Source organism: Aquila chrysaetos, chromosome 11 (assembly GCF_900496995.4).
Source record: "Aquila chrysaetos chrysaetos chromosome 11, bAquChr1.4, whole genome shotgun sequence".
Lineage (NCBI taxonomy): Eukaryota > Metazoa > Chordata > Aves > Accipitriformes > Accipitridae > Aquila > Aquila chrysaetos.
The window spans coordinates 7,018,290-7,042,558 of record NC_044014.1 but is presented as its reverse complement, the minus strand read 5'-3'; the positions used below and the strand labels follow the sequence as shown (position 1 = coordinate 7,042,558).

The window sequence follows — 24,269 nt, the reverse complement described above, 5'->3', positions numbered from 1 at the left end:
AGAAGACTTTTAGCATTGAATGGGAATGAAAGCAACAGGATTCTTTGGAAATCCTAGTTATTTGGGTTCCCAGTTTGGATTTTGTGCTCTAAAGCCCTTTGTGGTTCCATACATGGTGCGGTGTCTCCATGGGTTTCTTGGGTTTTTTTGTTTTACGCGTTTGTTTAAACCTGTTGGGAGATGGGATCCCATTTCTGGATTTCTGTAGCCACATTACTTGCTGGAAAGCTTGCATTGAAGTTCCTGTTTCTAGGCAGCTACGGTCATAAAACCCTAACCTGAGCCTTCTCAAACCTCAGTCGGAGGCATCGGATCCGGTATTTGCCTGACGTTATCAGGGAAATCCTGAACTCATCGTTGTGAGATGAATCGATTGCCTCCGGGTCGTTTCGGGAGGTAATTCATTCCCGTGCCCGCAAATGGCGCTTAAAAGAGCCAGCACCGGTAACGCTGGCTCCTCGCGGGGGCTGGACTGCCACTGGGGGCTGGACCACTGGCCGAATTGGTGCACAACCCACCGCTCGACGGCAGGGCTGCGCTGAACCCGGCGGAGCTCCGCTGCCTGCCGAGCGGCGACGCAGCCCGGCCCGTCAGACGGGCTGCCGAAAAAGTGCTGTGACTCGCCTGGCTGCCAGATAACGAACTGAATTTTATCGTCTATCTGAAAGTACTGTACGCTGCGAGCGAAATGACTTTTTTCCACCCAAAAACTCCAGGAGGAACCTTTCTTTGTGCAGGTGCTCCAACAGGCAGCTGCAGCGCCTCGGCGTGCCAAGCCTCCTTCTCCTCCCGCGGATTTCGGGCCACGTCTCCGGTGTGCTCTGCTTCCAGCAACCTCCCCTTGTTCTGGAACCAAAGCTCCCCTTCCTCCCGGCAGCCGTGGAGCCTCCGTCCACGACTCGCGACTTTCCATCCCTAAGATCAAAGCTACGTCCCAGCTTCTTTTGCTGTTATCTCCCCCCGTCATTTTAGCTTCTCGCTTCAGTTCCTAAAACCGGCATTGCACGAGAGGGTTGGCAGGCTCGGAGCAGTGCCTTTCGGCACCGTGCTATCGCCCGCGCGCTCCTCCGCGGCACCTGCGTCTCTCTCTTTCTCAAGCTGAAACAGCCACCCACTTGCAGACCTGGCTGTACACCAGGTCTGGGCCATTGGCAGTCACGTCGGTTCTGTTTCTCTTCTGCTTCTCTGTGACAAATGCCATCACGTCCTCTGTCCTTTCGTCACCTACGGTTACTCTCGAGTTTACTGGTTTGAGAAACTAATAAGCAATGCAATGCCGTCGTGGCATTTATCTCTGTGCCTCCATCGTGTTTCTGGTCAGAGATGCCTCACGTTCCAGGCATAGCGGGATCTTCACCGTGGCGCCCTGTGCTCTTCAAGACCTTGAATAAAATTCAAATAGACTTTCTGCATTTTATTTTAAAAGAGGTTAAGGTGATCTGGCTTCAGATAAGACAGGATGGACTGGCTTACATAGACTGCTTGAAATGTGGCAGAATCCTACCCTTTAATACCCTCCCAGTAGGAACAAGCTAATGAATTCCCCATTACTGTTCTCGTGGAGCAACTCAGAAGACAGTAATTTTCTCGTTTAGTGAAACATGTTTCCTTTCTAATTCTTCTGTACTTTTTTAGCAATTATCTTTCTGTTTAGGCAGTCCCTTGGCATCAATAGGAAACCTCCTATTTGAGCACCTTTGAGAAATTCACGCAAGTGGTTAGGGAAGTGCTAGCGCAAGCTCAGCCGCATCTTTCCCGTTATCTAGCAGAAACCCCTCCTTCAGACTTTCTGCACGCTGCGTGGAATTTCCTCTTCTGTCTGGCTGAATTTTTGGAGAGCCTTAAACGTTGGCAGTGGCTCTGCAAAATTTTTCTGGGGAACTTGGTAGTAGTCGAGCTGAAATGGTGAATTATAATGAAAGTAAAGAACATAACATCGCGTCATTCCCCGTGAGACTCGGTTTCTGCTGTCGCTTTGCCAGCATTGTGGCTCTGTGTGCATACGTGGGGCTGCTGGACCCCCAGCTCCGCAGAGCTGCTCTCAGTGAGTCCCTAAAGGTTTGGGCTCTTGAGGCTTAAACAAAACGCCCTTGTCTCGGAAAGCCTTCCTTTTCCAGGATGTGCACTAATAGACTGCAGCAGGGAGGTGGAGGGTAGCTTATAGACAATGATAAATTTTCGAGAGGTCTCTTCTTCCTATAGGCAAGGGTATCGTATACAGGAATCATTAAACTGGCCCCCAAACTGTCTGCGTTTTGCGGTGACAAATCTGAAAGGTACTGGGGACTAAGTTAGATAAACTTTGTAATGCCTAATTGTTCTGTTTTTCAAATGCACCCTCGCAGTAATGTTCAGTGCTTTAATAGCAGTTTCCTTAGAAAGTTCAAAATGTTTTATGTGTCACGATGCCAGCAAAATTAACTTGCAGGGAAACAAAACAAATATGTAATTCTTAATGGGAAAGGTCACTTTTCTATCCCTTCCTCCTACCTGTCGGAAACAGTTGTTCAACTGTGTGTGTTTGGCCATCTGAAGTGGTGCCCCCCTCAAGCTTTTCTGTCTGCATCTCCCTTTTGGCGTGCAGAATTTCAGTCTCTTATCGTAGCCCGTGGTTCCTTTGTGTACGTGGAAACAGCTGTTGCCACATATTTATCGTGAAGTCGGGAGCAGCCACGGTGTGCAGCCCAGCAGCAGCAGCAAGGAAAGCGTCGCTGGCCGCAGCAGATAGTAATACCGTGAGGGCAATCGTGGGTGCCTCGATCCCCGCGCAGCTCGGGGAGCCTTATCTTGCTGGGAGCGGGGCCAAGGTGCAGGGAGCTTTTGCTTTGTTTTCTCTCTTTACGCGGGCTCGTGTCCCCACCAAAACTTTGGACCTGAAGCGCAGCAGGCAGTCACGTAAGAAAAAAACATCAGGGAAATATTGGATCGGGGATAAGACGAGGACGTAGGCTGGTGTTGAGATCTTTATTGTGCATGCTTGGCAAGCTGATAAGGTGGCTGGAGCCTAATCAGAGACTGGCCAGTCGGCTGTTCTGGGGGACAATCGATGTCCCCGGGACACAATGGGAGGGGAATGACGTACTCGCACGCACACAGAGAGAGGAAGCCTCCACTTGACAAAGTGGATATTTTTTGCATGCGGTTATTTTCTTCCAGTGTTGCCATTGCGTATTGGCAGAGAGACTGCAGGTCTCTAAAAGTAGTCAGAAGAAGTAAAGGTACAGAAAGGAATCAAAATGGCTAATCGCTGAATAACTGTATTTCCATACTGTCTCTGTATGACACGTGTGTTATACATACGTACACACACACACAGAGAAATATGCAGTCACCTATGTAACAGATAGTTGCAGAGAATTAGTCCCCTTGCACTACTGGCTGAAACCTCTTGAAATTCCTGGGGGAGACACCGATAGTTTTTTCCCAGCTGTGATTCCTCTTCCTTCGCTGCAGCCTTTCTCAGGGCTCTCCACTGGCCTCACTGCGGTAAACTCCGGTTCTTACTTCTCTAGCTCAAGGTCCACGAGCTCTTCTCCCAGTGCCATTGCCTCTCGTCTGCCTCACGGTACAGCCTGACGTGTACGTAACCTTCTTCTTTGCTTTGTGCCTTTTGTAACACTTGATTCCTGTACAAAACCCCTCTCTCCTTATTTCCCCACAGGCATCTCTTCAAGGAGTGTGACCTCTTTTATCTCCTGCCACTTGATACGTTCACAATTAAAAAAAAAAAAAAAGTGATGTTTTGCAGAATACTACAAAAGACCACAAAGCTTTAGGACCTGTTGTAAATGTTTTATGATAAATACTACTCAGGAGTCTTCTGAGCACACCTGCACTACATCTGGCTCTCCAGTGAAGGCTTAACTTGTTTGCCTGAAGTGTTTTACTTTTTAATTATATATATAATCTGGACTGTTTGTGTATTGTATTAGGCACATAGAAATTGTAGGTGATTGTGCCTAAAAAGAAGTCACGTCTTGGACTGTACTACTGATCTCTATAATCTGGATATATTTTTTTGTGACAACAACTAGAGCCAGGAGGCTCAGAGGAAGGCACAATGCTTTGACTGTCCCGTAATAAAATATTTGGGAAGGTTTTTTTATCACAGTAGCCGGGGGTCACTGGACAGCTGAAGTCTGACTCTTAGCACTGATTTTTGATGTGTTTGACCCAAACACCCACACGTGCTTCCACATGCTTCCTAATAATTTGCTAGAGATACAGCCCAGTCCTGCGTTCTTTCTCTGAGAAGCTGAACTGCTACACCAAGAGACCTTCTGCAGGCACCTGGACAAAGTAGCTAGAGAAGCAGCTAATCCTATTCTTAGCTCGGCATGCTAGTTATCTGTGAGAGGACAGCCTGCCAGAAATGTCTGGTGACATATTTGTCCAAGGGAGGGAGGTTTTTGCCAAGATGCTGTGGGTGCTGCTGTATGGAGTTGAGTTTAGAAGGAGAAAAATATCCGTGAAATGTGAATTCAAAAACACAGCTGTTGTTAAAGAAATAAGGAGCTGTTCCCAGTAACACAGATATATTCAAGATACAGATATTTTTAAAAAATTATTTTTTAAGTATCAGGAAATTAAACAGTAAATGCTGTGGTGTCAGCCAAAGTTAACTCTACCTAATACTTTTGGCTTGGCCACCAGAGGTGGTAGCAAGCTGTATGTGCAGTTAAATGCTGTTTTTATTTCATTTCATTTGAAACTTAAAGCCCTTTATGCAGGTTAGACATTCTGGGACTTGTGCTTGACTGTCACCCAGCAGTTTCGGCCGTGTGTGCGTAACCCGGCGGTGAGTACGTGTTACAGTTCTCCCTCTGTGCCTGGTCTGGAGCAGTTATAAATTTGTTAACAGCTTCAGGAGGAGAGCCTGGCTTCGCAGCTTGCCCAGAAGCAGCCCGTGCTCGAGGGTCGCCCTGCAGTGCCTTTGCTGGCTCGGGATGGCAGCCGCTTACAGATGCTCGTCAGATTTTTGTAAGCCGCTAAGGAAAAAAAAAACAAACCTGCAATTTAAGAGCAACTGCAATACCTGGCAAGCAGCTGCTCTCTGTTGTCTGAAATCAGGGCTGCTTCGCTGCAGGGCACTCGGTCTGCTGGAGGCTCTGCGGGCGCCCGTTGAGGTCTTTTGAAGCACCCATTTGCAGGCACCCACCCCACCCCACGGGGGACTCGTGTACCGAGAACTCCCTGACGGGAATACAGCTTGTTCACTCGGCTGTGTTTCCAATGACCCCAAAGTCAGAGGCTTAAATCAGGTGGTGCGAAGCCTCCCCCGGGCTGCCCGAGCCCATTTCTGCCCACCTCCCTTTGGCCGGGTGGGGGGGAGCAATGCTGTCAGAGCAGGGAGACCTGCCGCCTCTGCTCCCCTCCTTCCCTGGGGAGATAACTCTCCAGGGATAACTCCACAACATGGGTGGCAATTATTTATTTTTTTTTAAATTTTCTCCTATATTTTTTAGCAGTGGATGCCAACCAGGATTTAGGCTAAGCCTGTAGTGGTCGGGATGACCTTGGCGGGCACAGGAGGGGATTTGGCTGTGGGAGTCCCTCAGTGGGAGCACTGTCTGGGCTGGGGCTGATGTTGGCAGGATCCATCGCTCTGGAACTCCGTCGGGAGGACCTCAGTCCCGTAGTGCTTGAGCTTGAAATCTTCAGGTGCTCCCGCTGCAAATGGGGTGCGATTCTGGTGCTGGGGGTAACACAGCTATTTAGGATGTGGTGCCACCTGAAAGGACATCACTGTGGAGACGAGAGGCGGCTGTGGCTTCTGCGTTGTTTGCTCTAACCATAAGCAAAGGCGGGAGCTGATCCCCGTGGACAGGTTTTGGCTGTGCTCATGTGGGCCCTGAACAATGAATGCAGAGGATTATTGCTTTGGATTCCTAAAGCCACGGATTTCGTGTGGATATAATATAAAAAGTCACTTTAGTTCAGCAGAATAATATTTGGACCCACTAGGCAAGGAATTGTTTCTTATTATCTGCATCTTGGGTAACAAATCCGTTCTGATAAATGCAGACAATATCAAGTCCATTGTTGTTGGCACCCAAAAATAATAGATAAGTTGTCTTGGGCAGTTCTGGTGGATGATGTCCAAAGATGACAGGCTTTTGCTGCTGATAAGTTCAAAGTAAATGTAGTTTTTTAGGTATATAGAAGAATTGTTGTTACTTCTGGGTACTGAGTGTTCCTGGTCTAGTTACGTAAGAACAAACAGTGACGAAGTTGGCTTGAAGCCTTCTTCAAGGTTTATTTGGATCACAAAGAGAGTTCCCTACTCTGTAAAAAGAGAAAACTGGGTTGATTTCACACTTGCAACCATTCACTATGAATGTCTGTAACAACACCTGGCAGAGGTCCCACTATCACAGAATGAAGGCACCAAACTGTGTATCAAAAATACAAGAAGAGCAAAGCAGCCAGGCAGGACATCTCTGTCAATGAAATTGATGCCCCATTCATTCAGCCCTACAGTGTGTTTTCCTTAGACATCCTGGGCCTCCTTCAGGGTTTTAAAATGAACCATAACAACTTGTTCCTGCAGACAAAGCCTGGGCTCATTTGTACTCGCCAGGTCAAGCTCTTCATTTGCGTGCGGGCAGAGACCCTCCGCTGAATCAGCTTATTGCAGGGGGAGCTTCGCAAGTTAAAGCAGGATTAAAAAATTGCAGTCCTGCTAATGCATAAAAATTAAATTAAAAGCCAAGTGATTAGGCTTTAGAAGTCATGGGCTGGGCTTAGTGATGAGGGAAGTTTTCAGGCAACTGACATTTTTGTGGTTTACCTATATTATAGCTACGTCTCATCTAGGCAAGTGTTAGTGTGTAGTGAAGGGGCTGGGGAGAGGTCCAGTTGTGTTTCATGCGAAAACTCCATCCGTGCCCTGCTGAGCCTGTAGCAAGGCATCTTGTCACCTTTGCTTCTGTTTCCCTGTCGATAAAATGACAACGAACCCAGTTTCCCACCAGGATTGATGCATCGTAAGGCATTTTAGGAGTGTTTTAAGATCTTCATAGGAAAGCTTAGGCTTCTACAGAGGAATAAAAAGTATTTACTTCTGTATGTGGTTGTTGCTGTGGTACATTCTTCAGCTTTGTGTACCTCTCACGCTTTTTACGGCAGTCCCTGCTTGTAGTTGTTTCTCCTTTTTATGTCCTTGCAGGAAACAGGGCCGTTCCACGTTTGACAGTCATTCCATTCACCCTAGAGTTTATATGTGGTTTAATTCAAATTCAGTTCAATTGTGCATGCTCTTTGCTTCCTTCCACTCAGTATTGGTAAGGCAGTGCGAGGTGAATGGAAGATGTCTTCGTCTGCATAGACATATGAATGGAAATTTCTGAAAGCAGGTGGCCAAAAGTGATGGGGTCAGGAGTAGGTTTGAATACAATAGCTTGAAGGCTCTTTTTGACACCTCGATAACAGTAGTTAATAGGCATTTTTGCTTCAGTCTTTGCATTTGCTTAACGTAGGATACAGATACTACTTCACTGATCTGCTGCGTAAGTGCTCCAGTGTTTGTGGCCAGTTCTGGTATCCACAGCATCATCCTTCATTCCACTGCTGTGAACATTTTCTGTGATTAACTGGCAGAGGGAGCCCTGGCCAGTTGGAGAGCTTTCTCTTGCTGTTTACTATCTTTATAATAAGATATTTGACCCATACAATAACAGCATTAGCACTGGGTCCAAACCAAAATCTTTGGATTCAAAATGCTCTGAACTTTGGGAAATGGTCAGACCCAAATTTTGTGGTTTGGCTCAAGCTCTGAATGAAATGAAACTGAACGTGCCTGGGATTAAAAGTCCTTTAGAGTCAAAAGCTTTACTTTCTTTTGAAGGAGTTTCATTTTTTTTCATCTCCATTGTTTGCAACCCTTCTTAGGACTTTGCAAATGCAAGTCAGGTTTCTCTACAGATTTTTTTTTCCCAGATCCTTTCACATATGTGGATTAGATTCATAGAGTTCTAATACAGGGGAAGCTGATATTTTCCCCTTTGATTTTTGGTTTTCACCTCTGTAGTGAGATGAAGAATTAATGCAGTTGTAGACTTAATGTTTGTTTATAGTCTTCAAGTCTTTTTTTGTTTTGTTTTGTGCTGCGGAGAAAGATGCATACTTTTATATGCCATTCTTGGAAAAAATAACTGGTGATATGGTTTTAATTTTAAATTGGTCTGACATCTGAAGCTAAACATCTTAAGTGTCCATCTAATGCTTTCCCTTTGGAGACTTGTGTGCTATTGAATCTTTGATACACAAGGCCCATTGCATGCCAGACTCTGTGTTACAGAGAAGTCCCTAGTGTGTGTGCAGTGTTTAAGGAAAACGTTAAATGCTACCAGATAGCTAGAGGAGGACTTGAGGGCCCAGTGTTGAACTTTTTTGTTTTGATACTAGTTTGTTCCTTGACAGATGACCGCCTAATTTTCCCGGTTGTTTATTTTTGAGAAGAGCGCGAGCATTTTCAGCGCTCCTCTGCAGCAACTAACTTCTGCCTTTCCAAAAAGTCAGCTCACAGGCATTTCTCTTAACCTTTCTGTTTACCCCCTTTATAAACAAAGATTAAAGAGACCTCCCCGGGAAGTTGACGTTTAAGTCCTTTGAGGACCACAGCGACTGGATCTGCGCGAGGGGAAGGCGGAACGTGCTTACGCGTCTCCGGGACGCGCGGGGCTGGCGCAGGCGAAGAAACGTTGAGCTGATTTTCCTCTCTCCTGCCTGGCTCTGCAGCACGGCTCGTGGGCTCTCCCTTTCTCCCCGCCGAGAGCCTCCTCCTCAGCCTCTCGGCGGGCAAAGCCGTGCCCGGCCGCCGCGTACCTTGAGTTTCGGCGTCGTCCCCTTCGCCGTACCTCCTCGGAGCCGCGGGGACGGGGCTGGCGCGGCTCTGCGGGCGCCTCGGCAGCCCGGCTGCCTCCCCGGTCGTCCCCGCTGGGATGGCAGGGAACTCGGCAGAGAGTCTTGCAAATGCTCCGTGGTCAGGAGAGACCGCGGAGCTGCAGCTGGCGGCTTGTGGGCTGGACCTGACCCGCGGCGGGACCTGGCTCCGTGCCTTTTCCTCGGGAGAGGACGGGGAACGGGAGCTCGGGCACAGCAGCCCCACCGCTGCTCGTTTGCAGCAGCTGAAGACCTGGCCCGGGTCACTGGAAGAAACGCAAAACATTCCTGAGCCTGGAGGGGATCCATAGCTCAATTTTGGGCTTAGGATGCTCTCCGTGTTCTTTATTTCGGTGAGGTTCATATCTGTATTAGCTTTAGAGGCCTGTCAGGAGGAAGTAGGATCAGCTCAGAGAGACCGTGGTTAGTGCTTCTTGTAATGCTGAACCAGTTCCTTGACGTTATCACCACTGGAACAAAAAAAAAGGTAAAAATAAGGAAAAAAACGGAGTTTGGTACATTGTGTTGATAATGTGAGGTGGTAGGCATCCATAGGCATACATTCTAGACGTACCTTTACGTGTCGTGCCTGAGGAAAATATGATTTCAAAAGCGTGCTTCCTAATGCATCATCCAGACCTTACGGTCTGAACAAAACAGCAAAGGCTCAGTCAGCTAATCTTCTCCTAAAGATAACAGCATGATATTTCACGTCATTTTGGGGTGGTTTTTTTAGCAAGCTCTGTATGCATTGCTTAACACTAAAAGGCTAAGGTAAATTATTTTCCTCTAGAAATGCCAGCTGCAATAAATCCTTCCTCCTTGCCACTTCTGTAACGGAGAGCTTGGCATTTTAAAGCCCTGAGCTGTTGACTCACCTTTGCTTGCAGAAATCCCCTTCCTGCCAGCTCAGCTTTCCAGTGACCAGTGCCTCTGCTGCTCTGCGTTCCCCATCGATGGTCCTGGGATGCTTTCCCAGGGACCTTTCCTGAGCCTTCACAGGAGGCTGTGCTCCCATACCCGCGATCTCCGCCGGCATCCGAGCGGGTGTCTTGACACTTACAGCTGTTCAGGGACCCAAACTAGCATCTGCCACATTAAACTCCTTTCTCTCATTATCTGCAGCCCCTCGAAAACCTTTCAGCTGAATGGCCCGTATTTTAGGTGCAGGCTGTGCTGTACCCTGTGAGTGCACGGTGTGTGTATGTACTTTGTGGTATGTGCTGATTGAGCTCAGTCCGGCTGCTCTCTGATACTGCTTTATAACATTAGAAATATTCGCTTGTGCGTAATGTCAGGTCCTAGTTGTCATGTTTATTCTGTGGCTGCCGTTGCCGGTGGGATTCAGGCTGTACCTACAGGAGTGCTTTTATGCATTTGTACATTATAAAAACCGAGTGCACCCCGTTGTTTGTCTCTGCCCAGGTCTCTGTAGCCAGAGTTCCCTTACACCAAGCTGCCTCGCAATCCAGGCTCATATTCTTTCTCCAGACTGGAAACAAAATGCCCAGCTCCTTTTTGTGAGCTACTCACCAGGCTTCCCTTGCTGCGCTGGGTGAGGGCTTGGTAGCGCTTCATGAATTCACCCTTCCAGCTCTGGCTGGTAGGGACATTTCAGTATTATTGGAAAAAAAAAAAAAAAAAAAAAAAAAGAGTGGGAGGAAGATATTCAAGTTCTGCAGAGTGAGGCTGAACTGACAGTATTAAACGCTTATTTGTGCTTTCTTCTGTGTTACCGCTGGAAAGCGAGAATGCGAGGGCGGAGGAGAGAAAAGCGTTGTTTAGCGGCAACGCCTTTGTGCGAGCACCCAGCAGCCCTGTGCTCAAGCGCGTGGCTGCGAGGGACCGGATAGAGTGTGGTTCTGCCTGCAGTTAAGCTGCTAGGTGCAAGCGGCTTGGCCACCACCAGCCCCACATTACGTAAAGGTCGTCTGGCCCAGGGTTAATTCTATTGCTACCAGACTTCAATGAAAGTAAATACGCGAAGCATTATATAACCCGAGGGGGAGAAGGAGGACGAAAATTATGGTGCCCGCAGATTGAGTGGGGAGGGTTATATGTGTCGGTAATGAGTAATTTAGAACATCTGCAGACTTTTTATTATTTTTTTTTTTTTTTTTTAGTGTTTTCCATTTCCCTGCTTTGTGGTAGAGCCTTTTTTAAAAGACCTGAAGGCAATGTTGTATCCAGCAATAGGTGAATTTAAAGGCTTGGATGCCTTTCATTTAGGTCAGCGCTGAGATCCGGCGTTCGAAATCGGAATCCAAATTTTGCTTGAATAATCTTAATTTGCTAAGCCTATGTACATCAGGAAACTCACCCTGCCTCCTCCCAACACCCCTCCTCCCCCAAACTGGAGTGCGTATATGTAGGGAGAGACCTGCCGTTTCCTGCATCAGTGTTAGTCGGCTGATGTGGTGTTATCTGTTGCTCTACGAAGGAACCACAGTGCAGTCACCGGGGTGGACACATCTTCTACAGGCTGGTGCATCGCTTTGCCCTTGAGTCTGGGCATGCAGAGACCCCCAATTTCTGCTGACGCTTCCCCTCTCCATCCCCGCAAGCACAGTAATATCAGTAGCGCTCACATTGTCCTTCCATCCAGGAGTGTTTTAGGATTTTAGGAAAGCTATAAAAAAAAAAATCTTCTGCTTGCAGAAATAGATCTTCAGGCTGTTCTGGAGCATAGCAGATCCCCACTGCTTGGGACAGGGCCAGCTGGACCTGTTTAATATTGAGCTTTCAATTTTTTTTTGGAAGAACTGATCCGTATTAGATATTTGAGCATTTCATTCCTTTGTTGTCATCTTTCGAGAGAGGAGACGTTTCTTCTTCCACATCCTCAGTTTAATCAGAAGGCTGAAAATAGATATTTGGGGATTCCGGTGTTATTTATTTTTCCCTATTAGGAAATGAGTCACGAGTAAGTGACAACACTGTCTCCAATCAGAGGGAGTCAGAGCTTGTGGATGCCAAGGACTTGTCTGCTAATTACGACTTTTAACTGCACAGTCTTACAGCCATTCTCTGAACCTTACCCTGTTGGGGAGATTGCTTTTGCCTTTTATTATTTTTCTTCCCAGCAAGCTGAAAAGGGCATTTCACTCTTTGTCTGTGAGGACACATCCTGAGAGGTCCTGAGTGCTTTTTCATCCCAGTAAATTGACGGAGTGTTGCAGATGGTCGGCATTGCTCAGCACTCCCTCCATCAAATGCGTCGTAGAAGCATCTATTGGCAGAAGCACTCATAAAATTACCCATCAATGTCTCTGCATTTCAGCCGCCACATACTCATTGCACTGATAGAAAGTCACGTGCGTGGGCCAGGCTGGGACGGCTTTACTGGAAAGATGGCTGAAAAGTCATTTCTCTTCCCCGGGAGACAGGGAGTGCTCGGGATATTCTCCTTCATGCCAGTGCCACTTACAGCCAGATCTTTAAGTCCTCCTAAGTTTAGCATACCTCTCAAGACGTGTACCAAGTGCTGCCTTAAAATGCTAAACATTGAAATGGAATGTAAAAAATCAACTCTGGTGTTCTATTTGTTGCTCAGGACCTTTGCCTCAGCACTGTAGTCCTTTTCTGTTATGTTATCGCTCTGATATGAAGTCCTTTGTTCTCCCTTCAGTGCTGAAAATTATTTTTAAGAGCAGAATGAACTTTACGTTAACAAACATTTGCTTTCTGCGTTAAGATGTATAACTGACTCTAATTCTAGGGGAAAGCTATGTTGTCTTTAAGGGAAAGAAAAGTAATTACAAATAACTGTGTGCAAAGCCAGATGAGATTGGCTGGATCTTGAGGAAAATGTATCTTAATCCCTTGATCTGACAGTCACCTGGCAGTCAGAGCCGGAAAAGAAAGTCACTGGGGGTTTTTTCCATCTCTGTGAGGTGGGAAATGCACATCCTACTTCAGAGGTAGAAAATGAACAAATAAGTTTACCGGGCAGCATGACAATTACACACACATTCTTTTCTTGAGAAACTGCACATAGTCAGGATATTCTCGTTTTCCGGTGATACGAGTATCACAGGCTCTGCCTGCGTCTCCTCTGGATCTCACATGTGTGTCTACGTAAGTGCCACGTTACTAAATGATGCAGGTTTTTATTTTGTGTAGTGTGTTCATCATAGCTGTCAGTCCAAGACCTAAACAAAACTGGAGCCCTGCCATCCTGCTGCTGTGGAAAAACATAGGAATAAACTGTTTATGACCAAATAGTTTGCGGTCTGAGGCAATAAAAAAAATAACAGGTAGAGGAGAGGGATAGTATCTGTTCAAGCACCCATATGTCTGTGCATTATGTGCATATGTGCGTGCTTTGTTTGCATAGAGGAGGAACAGGTGCATTGTAAATATTGCCTTTTTCCATTTTTTTTTGTTTGTTTTTAAATTTTCTAATGTCCTCATCATCCAATGGCTTGAAACCATAGCAGGGCAAGGTGAGACGTTGTCCTCTCTTCTTTTCAAATCCCAAAGCGTTCCTTACCATTCTTGTTTTAGACCAGAGTTTCTTCCTTTCCCTCCCTACCCACCAAACGGGGGCTGGAACTGCATCCCCCCAGTACAGGCTGCAGGCATTTCCAGATCATGGAGAGCTTCTACAAAATTACCAAAGCCACGTGTGTCTTGGGGCTACAGAGCTAATTGCCACCTTCTGAAGCTTTGCTTCCTCTTGTAAAGAGTGAGGCTGTGGTCAAGCTGTAAAACAGCAGCTTGAACAAACATGTTTGAAGCTTCTGATATGCACAATAGTTGCATGTAGAAATACACCTAAGGAAGACACAGGTTTCCAGAAATCAGGGTAATTTACCTGGGATCCTTTCCTATGTGCCTCAGCTCCACAACAGCGTAACCCAGCAGCTCTTTGACAAAGCTGTAGGTTTGTGGGGGTTGTTGGTGATATTTTCTGGCTGCACTGATGCTTTTACTGATGCATTTGTTGGAGGCGATGGGGTGAGGTGGACTCCGTGAGAGGGAATGCTGGAGGAAATGGTGGAAAATCTCTGTGCAAAAATATGGTTCGTGAAATGAAATACATTATAACTGCGGCTAGTACCTGATACCTGCTTGCAGAAGAGCAGTCCCTAGGTAGAGGGATTTCAATTGCATTTTGAAGTCCTTGGGTTTTGTCCCTTTTCTATGTTCTTACAGTTCCTGTGGCTCCTCATATTATGCAGAACCTCTTCTGGTTCCCTCTAATGCCTTGACGTGGCCTAATAAATGCACATCCTCTGCACTGAGTTTGCAAGGGCTCAGGACGAAGGCTTGCCAGGCTTGCTCCGTTTGAAGTTTTCTTGACCTGCCCGCAGCTTTCTTCTACTTATTTTAGTTTTAACAGCAATTTTTCTAATGGGCCACATGTCTATGGCTAATCTGTTTTACTTTTGTTTATCTTTGTATGATACCACCGTGGTTTTATGACACTGCCATAATGACATAGTATAGAGAAATACAGGCCTGGTACGATAACAGGAGCCTTGGGAAGCGGAGACAGAGGATGTGTTGTAGAGGAGTACGGGCAGGGGATGATAAGCGGCAGGGCACAGAGGTGGCACTGGAGACCCCGCAGCCATTAACAACTCACCTATGGTCAGTTAAAGAAAGGCAGACCTGGAGCTGGACAAAACTGGGTTTAGGGGTAACAAAGAAATGGTATCTAGCACACATAAAAGCCATCATATATAGTAAATGCACATGTAATGTAGAGCTGCAGACCAATGAAGAAAGAGTGAAGGTGTAAAAGCATGTTAGCAAACATACAAAAATGACCCCAAGTGGATCCCAGTGTGAGGAAGAAAAAAACATCAACATGAATATCATATTCCTGCTGGGGAGGACTGTAGGTGGTGGGGATTCACTGGAACATCCCCTCACCCCCAAATGCCAGAATGAAACCTCTGGCTTTGGGACTCAGAGAGACTGGGAAAGGGAGAGGATAGCACCAGGAAACAGGGTAGAAACTAAGTGTGTGTGTATAACAGTTCTCACCATGCTAATATTAATTCTTTCTCTGTAAATAAAATAAAAAATAGATCTGGGCTAATACTGATGAGGGTCTTAAGACTTCAGTTATTCTAACAATAAATACTTGGCCTTTTGTATATATATATGAATATATATACATTCATTTATATATATGGTGCGCTTCCTCTTTACTGATAAAACAAGACTTTGAGTGTAACAGAATAATCAATCATCATGTGACATGACCTTGCAATTTAAGGCTCGGGCTGTAGGCTTACAGCCCAGAGACGATAAAGGTCCCCAGTCTAGTATCACACACATCCCACCTAAATAATTCACACGCCCTTCAGCCTGGCCTTGGCTGCCCTTGGGACCCTTGGATGTGAATACTCATGTTGGGTCTCAGGCTGGGATTACGTATGTGACGGCTGTTCGGGGTGCAGTGGAGGAAGCGTGAAAACAAAAGACTCTTGAGCGGCTTCCAAGGAGGCCCTGGGACCGCGTTAGGGAAGTCCCTGTGCTAAGGCAAACTAACTCTGCTAAAGCTCCTTTTCCCCAAGGGAGATCTAGGTGATATGTTAAAGTTTTCTTGCTTATGGTGATCAGAAGAAAAACCAGGGTAGTCCGCTAGTAGGCGAGAGCTAGGCAATCCGCTTGTATTTTCATACCAGGTGGATTAAATATTCCCCGCATAGCGAAGCCCAGCCCAAGGGCTAGTCTGTTAAAAGGGCAGGTGGGACACAGGAGGTGAGGGAGCTCTGCCGATGCTGTGGAAGCACGCACGGCCATCAAAAATAGGCGTGTTGTGAAATCAAGATCAGATGCACGCTCGCTCTCCACGGCTCTTGCCGTGAGTCAGACCCTGGCTGTTCTCACTTCCCCACCAAGGCTCCTGCAGCTAAAAAGAAAGCGGCTCGGGCTGGGAGGCAAGAAGTGGTTCTCCTTCAGCAGCACCGGGTTTCCATGCTGCGGGCAGGTGGGGATCGGCTCAGTACCTTCTTAAATGAAGATGAGCGATTGCAAAGCAAGCTCTCTTCGGAACACATGTGAGTTGGTCACATTTTTCTAATTCCTTCTCTAATGAATCTTGTGTCAACAGCAGAGATGATTATAGTCATGGGTGAGGGAGGGGAGATGCCATCTCATACATTTGATCTTGGGGAGACTATCTGCATCCTCTTAGATAGCAGAATAGGACGTACGGCACTTGACCACAGTGCTGGGACTCTCAGGGCGAGCAGGTCAGGTAGGAACCAGTCTCCTTTCAAAGCAACTGAAAGGTTCCCGTTGACTTCAGTACACAGTCATCTGACATCTTCAAAGCACCCCTCCTTGCCGAGAGCAGCCTGAGGCTCATCTTCAGGGCAATCCGAAGTGCCTTAGCAAAGGGTTTGAGCAGACGTGTGACACTGGATATCCTCATCTTCAGTTCCTCCCACTCTTTCAGTTGAGCAGAAAGGTGAAGCTGCCGCTGTAGTCTGTGGGGCAACGTCAGCGCAGCTTCTTAAAATTCCCTGAGGTCTTTATCTGCCCAAGTTTTGTCCTAGATGGCCATAAAATTTCGATGTTTGATTTTATTTGGTTTTATGACTTCTCCTACATTGTGGACTGCCAGATGTTGAGGACTGAAGTGACTCGTCTTCACTTACTATATTGAACGTTAAAAGGAAATAAAGATTCTTGTACTTCAGGCTTCAAAATGCCCTTTAATGCAGGAGGAGAACCTCAGGTACATTTAATGCATTTCATCTACAAGAAGAGCTTTTAAATTGATGACTGCATTAAAAATATTTCCTAAAAATAAGGTAGAGAGCACTGGAGATGTATCAACAAATAAAACTGCAAATGAAAGAGGCAGCTTGTTCGAGGTTTATCTCTGAAAATTACTGAAGCATTTACAGAAAGGTTTTGTCAGGTAATTTGCATATTCATGCGCTGTAATTTCTCTAGTTGCTGTATTTAGTTGATAATGCCTTTTTTAACACCATAATTAAAAATTTTTGGTCTAGGTTAAACTTCAATTGTTTGCTCAGGTGCACCAAAACAATTGGTGTTTTGTTTACTTGTTGTTTTAAATACAGCTATTACATGTTAAAACATCAGTTGTAAGAAAAATTTTCGTAAGAGACAAATTTCTTGAAGGACCCTCCTAGGTAGTTAGACTCTTGACACTGCCATATGAGAAGCCCCCAGGTACAGAGATGCTTTGCTTTCATTTGCCCAGACCAACGCGTGCACTCACAAAACACGGTGAAAAAAAGGGAGGCACTAAGGGTTAATGGAGCAGGAGGTAGGTGCTATAAATCTATTTTAAATGAAAATTCTTTAAACTTTTGCAAAAACTGTTAGAGAAAGTGCAAATATCTTCTGGGGGGGTCAGAGAGTGTCCTCTGAAGATGTAGAGAATTTCCAAAATGGATGTAGAAAGGTGAAATTAGAAGTGAAAGCTGATGAAAGAAGGGTGCAGTTAAATGCATGGCTCTCATTGAGCCTGAGGCATGGCTAGCCAAGCACGTGGCTGCGCGACATACTTCTCCTTGCGTGCGTTAAGACAAAGACGGCGCAACCGCAAACCCTGTTGCAAGACCCCCAGCCCACTTCTGAACTGGGAAAGAGCAAAACAATCAAGTAGAGACTGTGGCTTCTAGGACAGGAAAGGGAAGGATGGAGGAGGAGATGGATGAGGAGGCAAAAGAAGGATGAGAGCAGCGAGGCACCAGGCAAGTTGGTTGCAGCAAAGCCCAGAACCACTGACAGAGTCCATCCATTCTTCTTTTGCCTTGAAGCAATGAAGATTTGTGTCTATGTGTGAGGGCAACAAGAGAAAAGTTTCTTCAGCAATCCATTTTGCAAATGTCCCTGTCTAGTAATCCCATGCTTGGGACTGCAGGCTGCTGTGATCTGGTTGGGACATGGAAATCCTATTCCATGGGCAGTATTGAAGCAAATGAAATTCCAGTTAGAACAAATACTGAAAGCTGTGAAATTTCCCATGGACACAAATTGTGCAATTTCTTTTTAGAAAAAGTTTCTCCTCTCTCACATTTTGTCCTTGGTTAGTATTTCAGTGAAATACTTTGATGAGACTGAGAGATTTAGTTTTCCACCTGTATCAGCTGGCGTTCAGTTATATGACTTTATAATAATGTAGAAACCTAAATGATGGGGCTAAGATGATGCATCTTGACCTTATCAAATTGCAGTATTCCAGACCAGTCAAGTCTGAATTGTTTTGATCATTTTTAGTGAAAATATTGACAAATTGTGTACCTTCTCATGGAACACTTGGGTTTAACGGGAGCATCATTTCCCAGTGGGAAAATGTGCCATCAAACAAAATGTCAACAGCTGCTGGGCTGGCGAACATGCTAGTGGACAATGGGAGGGGAGGAAAAAAGGACACATGTGTCATTGACACACACATACACAGTTGATGAAATCAATTTCAATTTACTCAAGTTGTTCTAGCGTCACTTTCAATTACATATGCCAAGGAGAAAGCTCAGCATCCAGCTGCGGGAATCAACAAGACAATTGCACAGCAGTCCTGAAAAGAACAGTCAGCAGAGAAATGATTTGCGTTTGCTTTTCTTGACAGCTAATATTTTCTTGATAAATTGCTACCTTTTGTTGTTCTAGTCGCTTTGAAGAATCAACCCACTATAAGGGGGTGGTAGCTTTGCCCGCGTTCCTGGCTTTCCATCGGCTGACACTGTTTGGGGATGAAAAGAGGAGGCTGAGACAGGAGGAGGAGGTAGAAGACCATGTAGTAGAGGTAAAGTTGGCACGGTAATTAAAGACGTGCTGTTGACAGGGTGCTGCTCTGACGACGGTGTCATCTAGAGCCATGAGTGCTTAGAGTCGCAGTTTGTCATTCAGAATCAGCAGATTCGGGGGCAGATTAATGGTAGGAAAGACTTGGCTTGACATAAGCTGATGACCGTCAAAACAAATAGGCCTGTGAGGCTGCAGGCTGCTGAGAGAGACAGAGGAACTATAAAGTTAGATATCTTCTTCCTATGGAGTGTGGGTTCGTGCCAGTGAGAGAGGAGGACAAGGGAGACTGTCAAGGCAATTCCCGTTTAAACTCCAAACCGTGTCTGTGGCTATGCTGTGGGATTTCTTTCCGTAGCGAGCCCCAGGAAGGAGGACGTAGAGGGAAACATTGGCAGCAGGATATGCAAAAGGTGCCCGTATCAAATATGCAAAATTGTTCCCCCAGGATTTCCCTTCAGTGGGGTCATATTGTTGTTAAATGGCTTGTTAAATAGGATTTAAATGGCTTATTAAATGGGGTCCCCAGCTGGGTGGCTCTTAGTGGGCAGACTGGTCCAATTATTGTGGATTTGCCCTCTTCCTGCAGCAGCCCTGCCCCGTCTAATGCGGATATTTCAGCAAAATTCACTTTTGCAACAATGTGATTCTAGCCTAGGATCTGGGCCAGGCCTTTATTTCTGTTAATTACAGATCAGTCATTCTTTTTCTTTTCTAAATGTTGAAAAAATGTGTTTTATGTGCAAGAATGGCTGATAAGTGATACACCCACAGGAACATTATATTTTTCTAACATCCGCCTCTGTGTTCTTTCTCTAATTTGCCTGCCGCTGTCTTTGTAGAGGATCTGTCTCCTTCCCCTAGTGCTGTTCCCTGCCTTTTAGATGTTTTCTTTCTCTTCAGCCACTCTTAATTCCTACCACTGGCACATCACAGTTTATTGAGTGCTTTATCAGTTGGTGAGTGTGAATTTTCTCTTTATTTCAGTCATTCTGTGTAAATCTTAACTAGAAGTTTAATGATAAAACCCCCATCCCCTTTCTACTGCATGAGTGGGCTCATCAAGGGTAGCAGTGGTCCTGGCGAGACCAGAGCAGGGCCAAGAGTGACACACCAGGAGCACCACAAATACCACCTAGCCTGTTTCAATAGGTAATCCTATTCTTAAAGCCTGTTTCGGGTGTTTTCTATGTAGCATCTTCATGATGTCTCCCGTTTATTTCAAAATAACACCTTTGGTCATTGAATAAGGCTTTTATGAGTGCTGAAGTTAGCACCTCGGTTTTCTAAATGACACTGAGACAATAGCAGGAGGCTCTCTGCGTTAAAACGATGGTCTGCCAGTCTGAACTGGCTTTATACTGGTGAAGATGTTGTGTGTCAGCACTGGTGGCCCTGACTCATCCAATCCTCTTAAGAATAATCTTTGAGGCTTTGGGCAACATTTCCAAAGTGCCTCCGTAGGCAGAGAGCCCGCATCCCCTCCTTGTCACCGAGATTTAAACTTCGAAGTGCCAAAGTCACCACACACGGTGACTGTACTACGCAAGTCACGGCGTATGAAGTGCTTGTTGCCCTTTCCCTGTGACTGCGTATTCGTTATGGTGCGGGGGCTCTCCTAAGGCGTGTGCCTTCGGTTCAGGAACGTGATGCTGAAATCTCAGCAGGTGTTGAAGGCAGCACCGTAGGAAAAACGTTTCCTTCGTCTGGGACCTGTTCCTGCTGCCGTACGGCTAAATGGGGGACCAGCAGCCAAACGATCTCCTTGAAGTGCTGACTCTGCCAGCAGAGGTTGAGCTGGTTCAACACAGCACAAAGCACCCGTTTTCCCCTTCAGGCCCAGGGATGAAAACAGACCTGGAGGGAGCTGGGGCACTAGGTGCAGCTTGTCACACTTGAACTTTTCACGTGGAAGCACCGCTCTGTTCCTTAGACTTGCCAAATCGGCAGAAGTGGTGTCCCTTCCCCAAGACGACTGTTGAGGAACAGCCGAACGGCCTGTCGTCTCCAGTCTCGTGTCTGGGATCCTTTGTATACCAACAGCATTTCCTTTCAAAACAACCCCTGTAACCTCTGCGGGGTAACCTCATTGTCCTGCCTGAAGAGACAAATCCCTGGGCAATTTTAGCAGGTTGAGCTGGTCCTTCTTCGCTCCACGGGTTCCACTTCTTCATAATCAGCCTGAAACCTCCCCAAGGAAGGTCCACCTGCATTCATCCCGCCTGCCATTTCAGACCTGAGACTTTACTGGTTTTTTGAGTCCCGTATTTGAAAACCACCTCTCGCCAAATCTGTCGCAGCCTGGGAGGTCTGAAGACACATCTTTCCATGGAACGATGTACGTTTGCTGCATACGTGTGGAGGAAGAGCCGAGGCCGTACCGTGGCCGAGGAACTGTCTGAGACGAGCAGTTGGATCCGACTTGGCACGCCTGGCCGGGGACAGGCCTGGAGCCAGCTCCTGACCAGGCACCTTGCTGTTCTCGCCAGCGGGCCTCGGCGCAGTCTGCCAAAAAACCGCTGAGGAGCGTGAAATCTGTTTTCTGGGGAAAGAGCTCACACCTGGGGCTAGAAACCCGGCTCTCCTTCCCAGTCTTTTGTGGCTGTGGCCCATCACGTGTCTGTTTGAACTTGCTGCCATCCAGCAGCGGCTGTGCAAGTCGCTTCTCCCTCCTGGTTTATCTGGGCTCAGGGGGGAGCTGTCATAAATTCTTCACCTCCTCTTGGAGGTGAAGCTGTGGGAAGTCTCCCTTGCATCTGGCTGCAGTGAGCTGCTCCGGCCCAGCTGAATGTGGTGTGAAGAGATCAACAGAGTATAGAAAACCCCAGAGAGCTTCTGGGAGAGGATGGGACACCGCTGCTTAACATAAAGTGTGAAAAGAGCCCCAAAGAGCTTTCAGCTTCTCTATTGTCTGGGTGTGGTACCCACACCCAGATGAGGACAGGCTGGGGATGAATCCACCCTGACTGTCACTCGTCCGAGGTGAGAGCGGCACCGGAGATGAATACGATGCCTAGTGTCATCTCCACATTCAATAGCAAATAAGACCACACAAGTTCTTGAAATAGCCCTCCTTGGGTTTGCGTCAGGGCATTCAGGAGAGCCTCAGCCAGAGATAGATTATGGCAGCCTGCAAGCTTCCTCACTTCACTGACCAACATCCTGCCTACGGGATACGAAGAGCTCTCTACGGGACGCAAGACGCTAATAAATGATGAACAGGAAATTAACAGGAGCGCAATTATGTTGCCCTGCAGGATTTCACATAAACAAGCTATGAGAAGCGTACTTGTGTGACTAGGGAAAGGTATCACAGCTGAGGGGTTTTAGACGTACACCTCTGCACTGGTCCGTCAGGCGTTGCCCCCTGAAGCAAGCCCGAAGGTTGTGGAAGGGGCACTGCCTTCTGGAAAGCAAGCCCTTGGACAGGGAGCAACTGATAGACCATCTTTTGCTTTGAGCTGTGCTTTCCAGCAAAGTCACCACCTCAAATACGTTATCTCCCTTTGCCTTCTTGACCGTCACACTCACAGCCATGCTGCAGTGAGGTGCTTTGGAGGCCACCCCAATGGTTGTGTCCCACCTTCTTGGTAGTATTTGAAGGGTCACGCTTCTCAGGGTGTCCCGGTCAAGGTGGGTTAAGAGAATGCTTGGAAATACCCAATACACGCATATTTGATTCTGTAGACAGGTACATCTTGAAGTGCTGTAACTCCCACTTTCTGAGACAGTTATTTCTTGGCTGCACAGCGCTACACTTCACTCTTTGATTTATAGCAACAGAAGAGAATGAGTCTGAATTGAAACATCTGGCTTCTGAAGGCCTGAGAAATTTGTGTGATTCACAGAAAGGAGTTTCATGATCCAGTACCTGCTAGCCCCTGACCAGGGTGGGGTGGCCAGCTCTGCTCTTTGAAACTTTATCTTCTGTGTAGCAGCTGTTCAAACACGGCCTTCGCTCTGCAGCGAGCACATCTCACAGCACCGACCAATGTGTCAGGAGAGAAGCTAAGGAAGCCCTATGAGGAATGTCCTACACTGCCAAGAGTTGCAGTGCAAAGACCAGAGAACTGGAATATGAAAAGTGTAACCTGGTGAATCAAGTTACTTGCGGGATTTCTTTAAATCAACGAGGAACCCATTTGACACCCCGTCCCTCCAGCTATCACTGTCTGCATCTGTCATGTTCTTGAGAAACAGGATCTCACCTATGCCTGAGGGCTTTTTAAAGCAGAAGGAGAATGTGGAGATGGGTACAACGTGGATTCAAAGCTTCCCCTCCCTGGATCTGCACTATGTTGGTCCCGTCCTGAGAAATAAATTAGAGAAGCCCAAGGGCTGCTCTGCCAAGGTGTGCCTGAAGCGTAGGTCTCTAATGGCCGAGGGGCAAGAAGAGATGATGCTGTGCTGCTGTGAAGGCTCTGTGCCCTCCTAAGATGTCCGTACCTGAGGTAGATTTTTCCACTATGAGGCAAGCCAAATTTTGGGCAGCTTCTTCCCGTGCAGCGGTACACACACTGCCCTACTTCAGGGGCTGGGCTGGCCCCAGATTTTTAAATGTTAAAAACATTCATCTTTTATTTCTGTCGCCGTTCAATATTATGGGAAAAGATGTTATCACAGCTAATCCGTGTGGTGTCTGTGGAATTTCTTGGCCTGCGAGGGTTTATATTGCATTCATGTATTCCATGAATTGGGCACAGGTTTTGCTTCCGACAGCAGTAGTTTTTTTCAAGGGCATCCCAATAAGATGAAAGTGTGGTCGCTGACAGAAACCACAGTGTCAGACTACGGTCTTGAGGATGTTTTGGATGGCTCTGTATTTTAATTCTTGATTTCCCCTGGCATCTAGACAACCAGCAATTTATGTGAAATCCTAAGGGGAGGGAAAAAAAAGGAGAACTGGAGGAAATGCCTTAATTTAATTGATTGGGATATTTTGGAAATTTGTATGTGCCCTTTTTTTAAAAAAGAGGTAACTAGAGAATAGAGAAAATACTGCGTAAAATCATACTGAAGCTTTAGCATCACATTTCTCCTTGTTGTTTCAGCCTTCTAAACATATTCCAATATGCTGAAAAGATCAAAGTGATACTTAATGGTTGAAAAAAAAAAAATACGTAAGAGCAGTCAACCCGGGGAACTCACTGCTGCAGCTTTTTGGCAGGGAGTCATTTTTGTAGGAAGATTTTGAAAAACCTTGGTACTATTACGATTTATAAAGTTTGTGGGTTTGTGTAGGAGGAGTAAGAAAATGAAAATGAGATTTTATACTTCGGGATATGATCTATCATTTGTCTCTTTCCCAGCTTCATATTAAACACTTCAGTAGGCATTTTCAAATGCTGTTTTCTGAAGTATCAAGCAGAAGCAATGAACTAATGTTGTGATCGAGGCTGAGAAGCCTTAACCGATACGTTGCAGCGGGGTATGTGGATCATCTGAAGACCGCATCGGCATTGTCTTATGTATATCAAAGCTGATCATTTACTATATTGTTCTAACACACCTGCCCCAGTCTGTCTACGCTGGAGGAAAACGGGAAAGGAGGGGGCTCTGGGCTGTAAATGAGTATCTTGTTCCTTCCTTTGCAATGCCAAAATATTTATGAATGAGCTTTGACCCTGAAGTAGGCTAAGCTG

General features: G+C 46.4%; 1 protein-coding gene across 1 annotated transcript in view; it reads left to right on the top strand.

Annotated features, from left to right (window-relative positions):
* Positions 1–24,269, top strand: part of GRK5 (G protein-coupled receptor kinase 5) — a 168,160-nt gene that overhangs the window by 22,669 nt on the left and 121,222 nt on the right. The gene's annotated exons all lie outside the window — the stretch shown is intronic.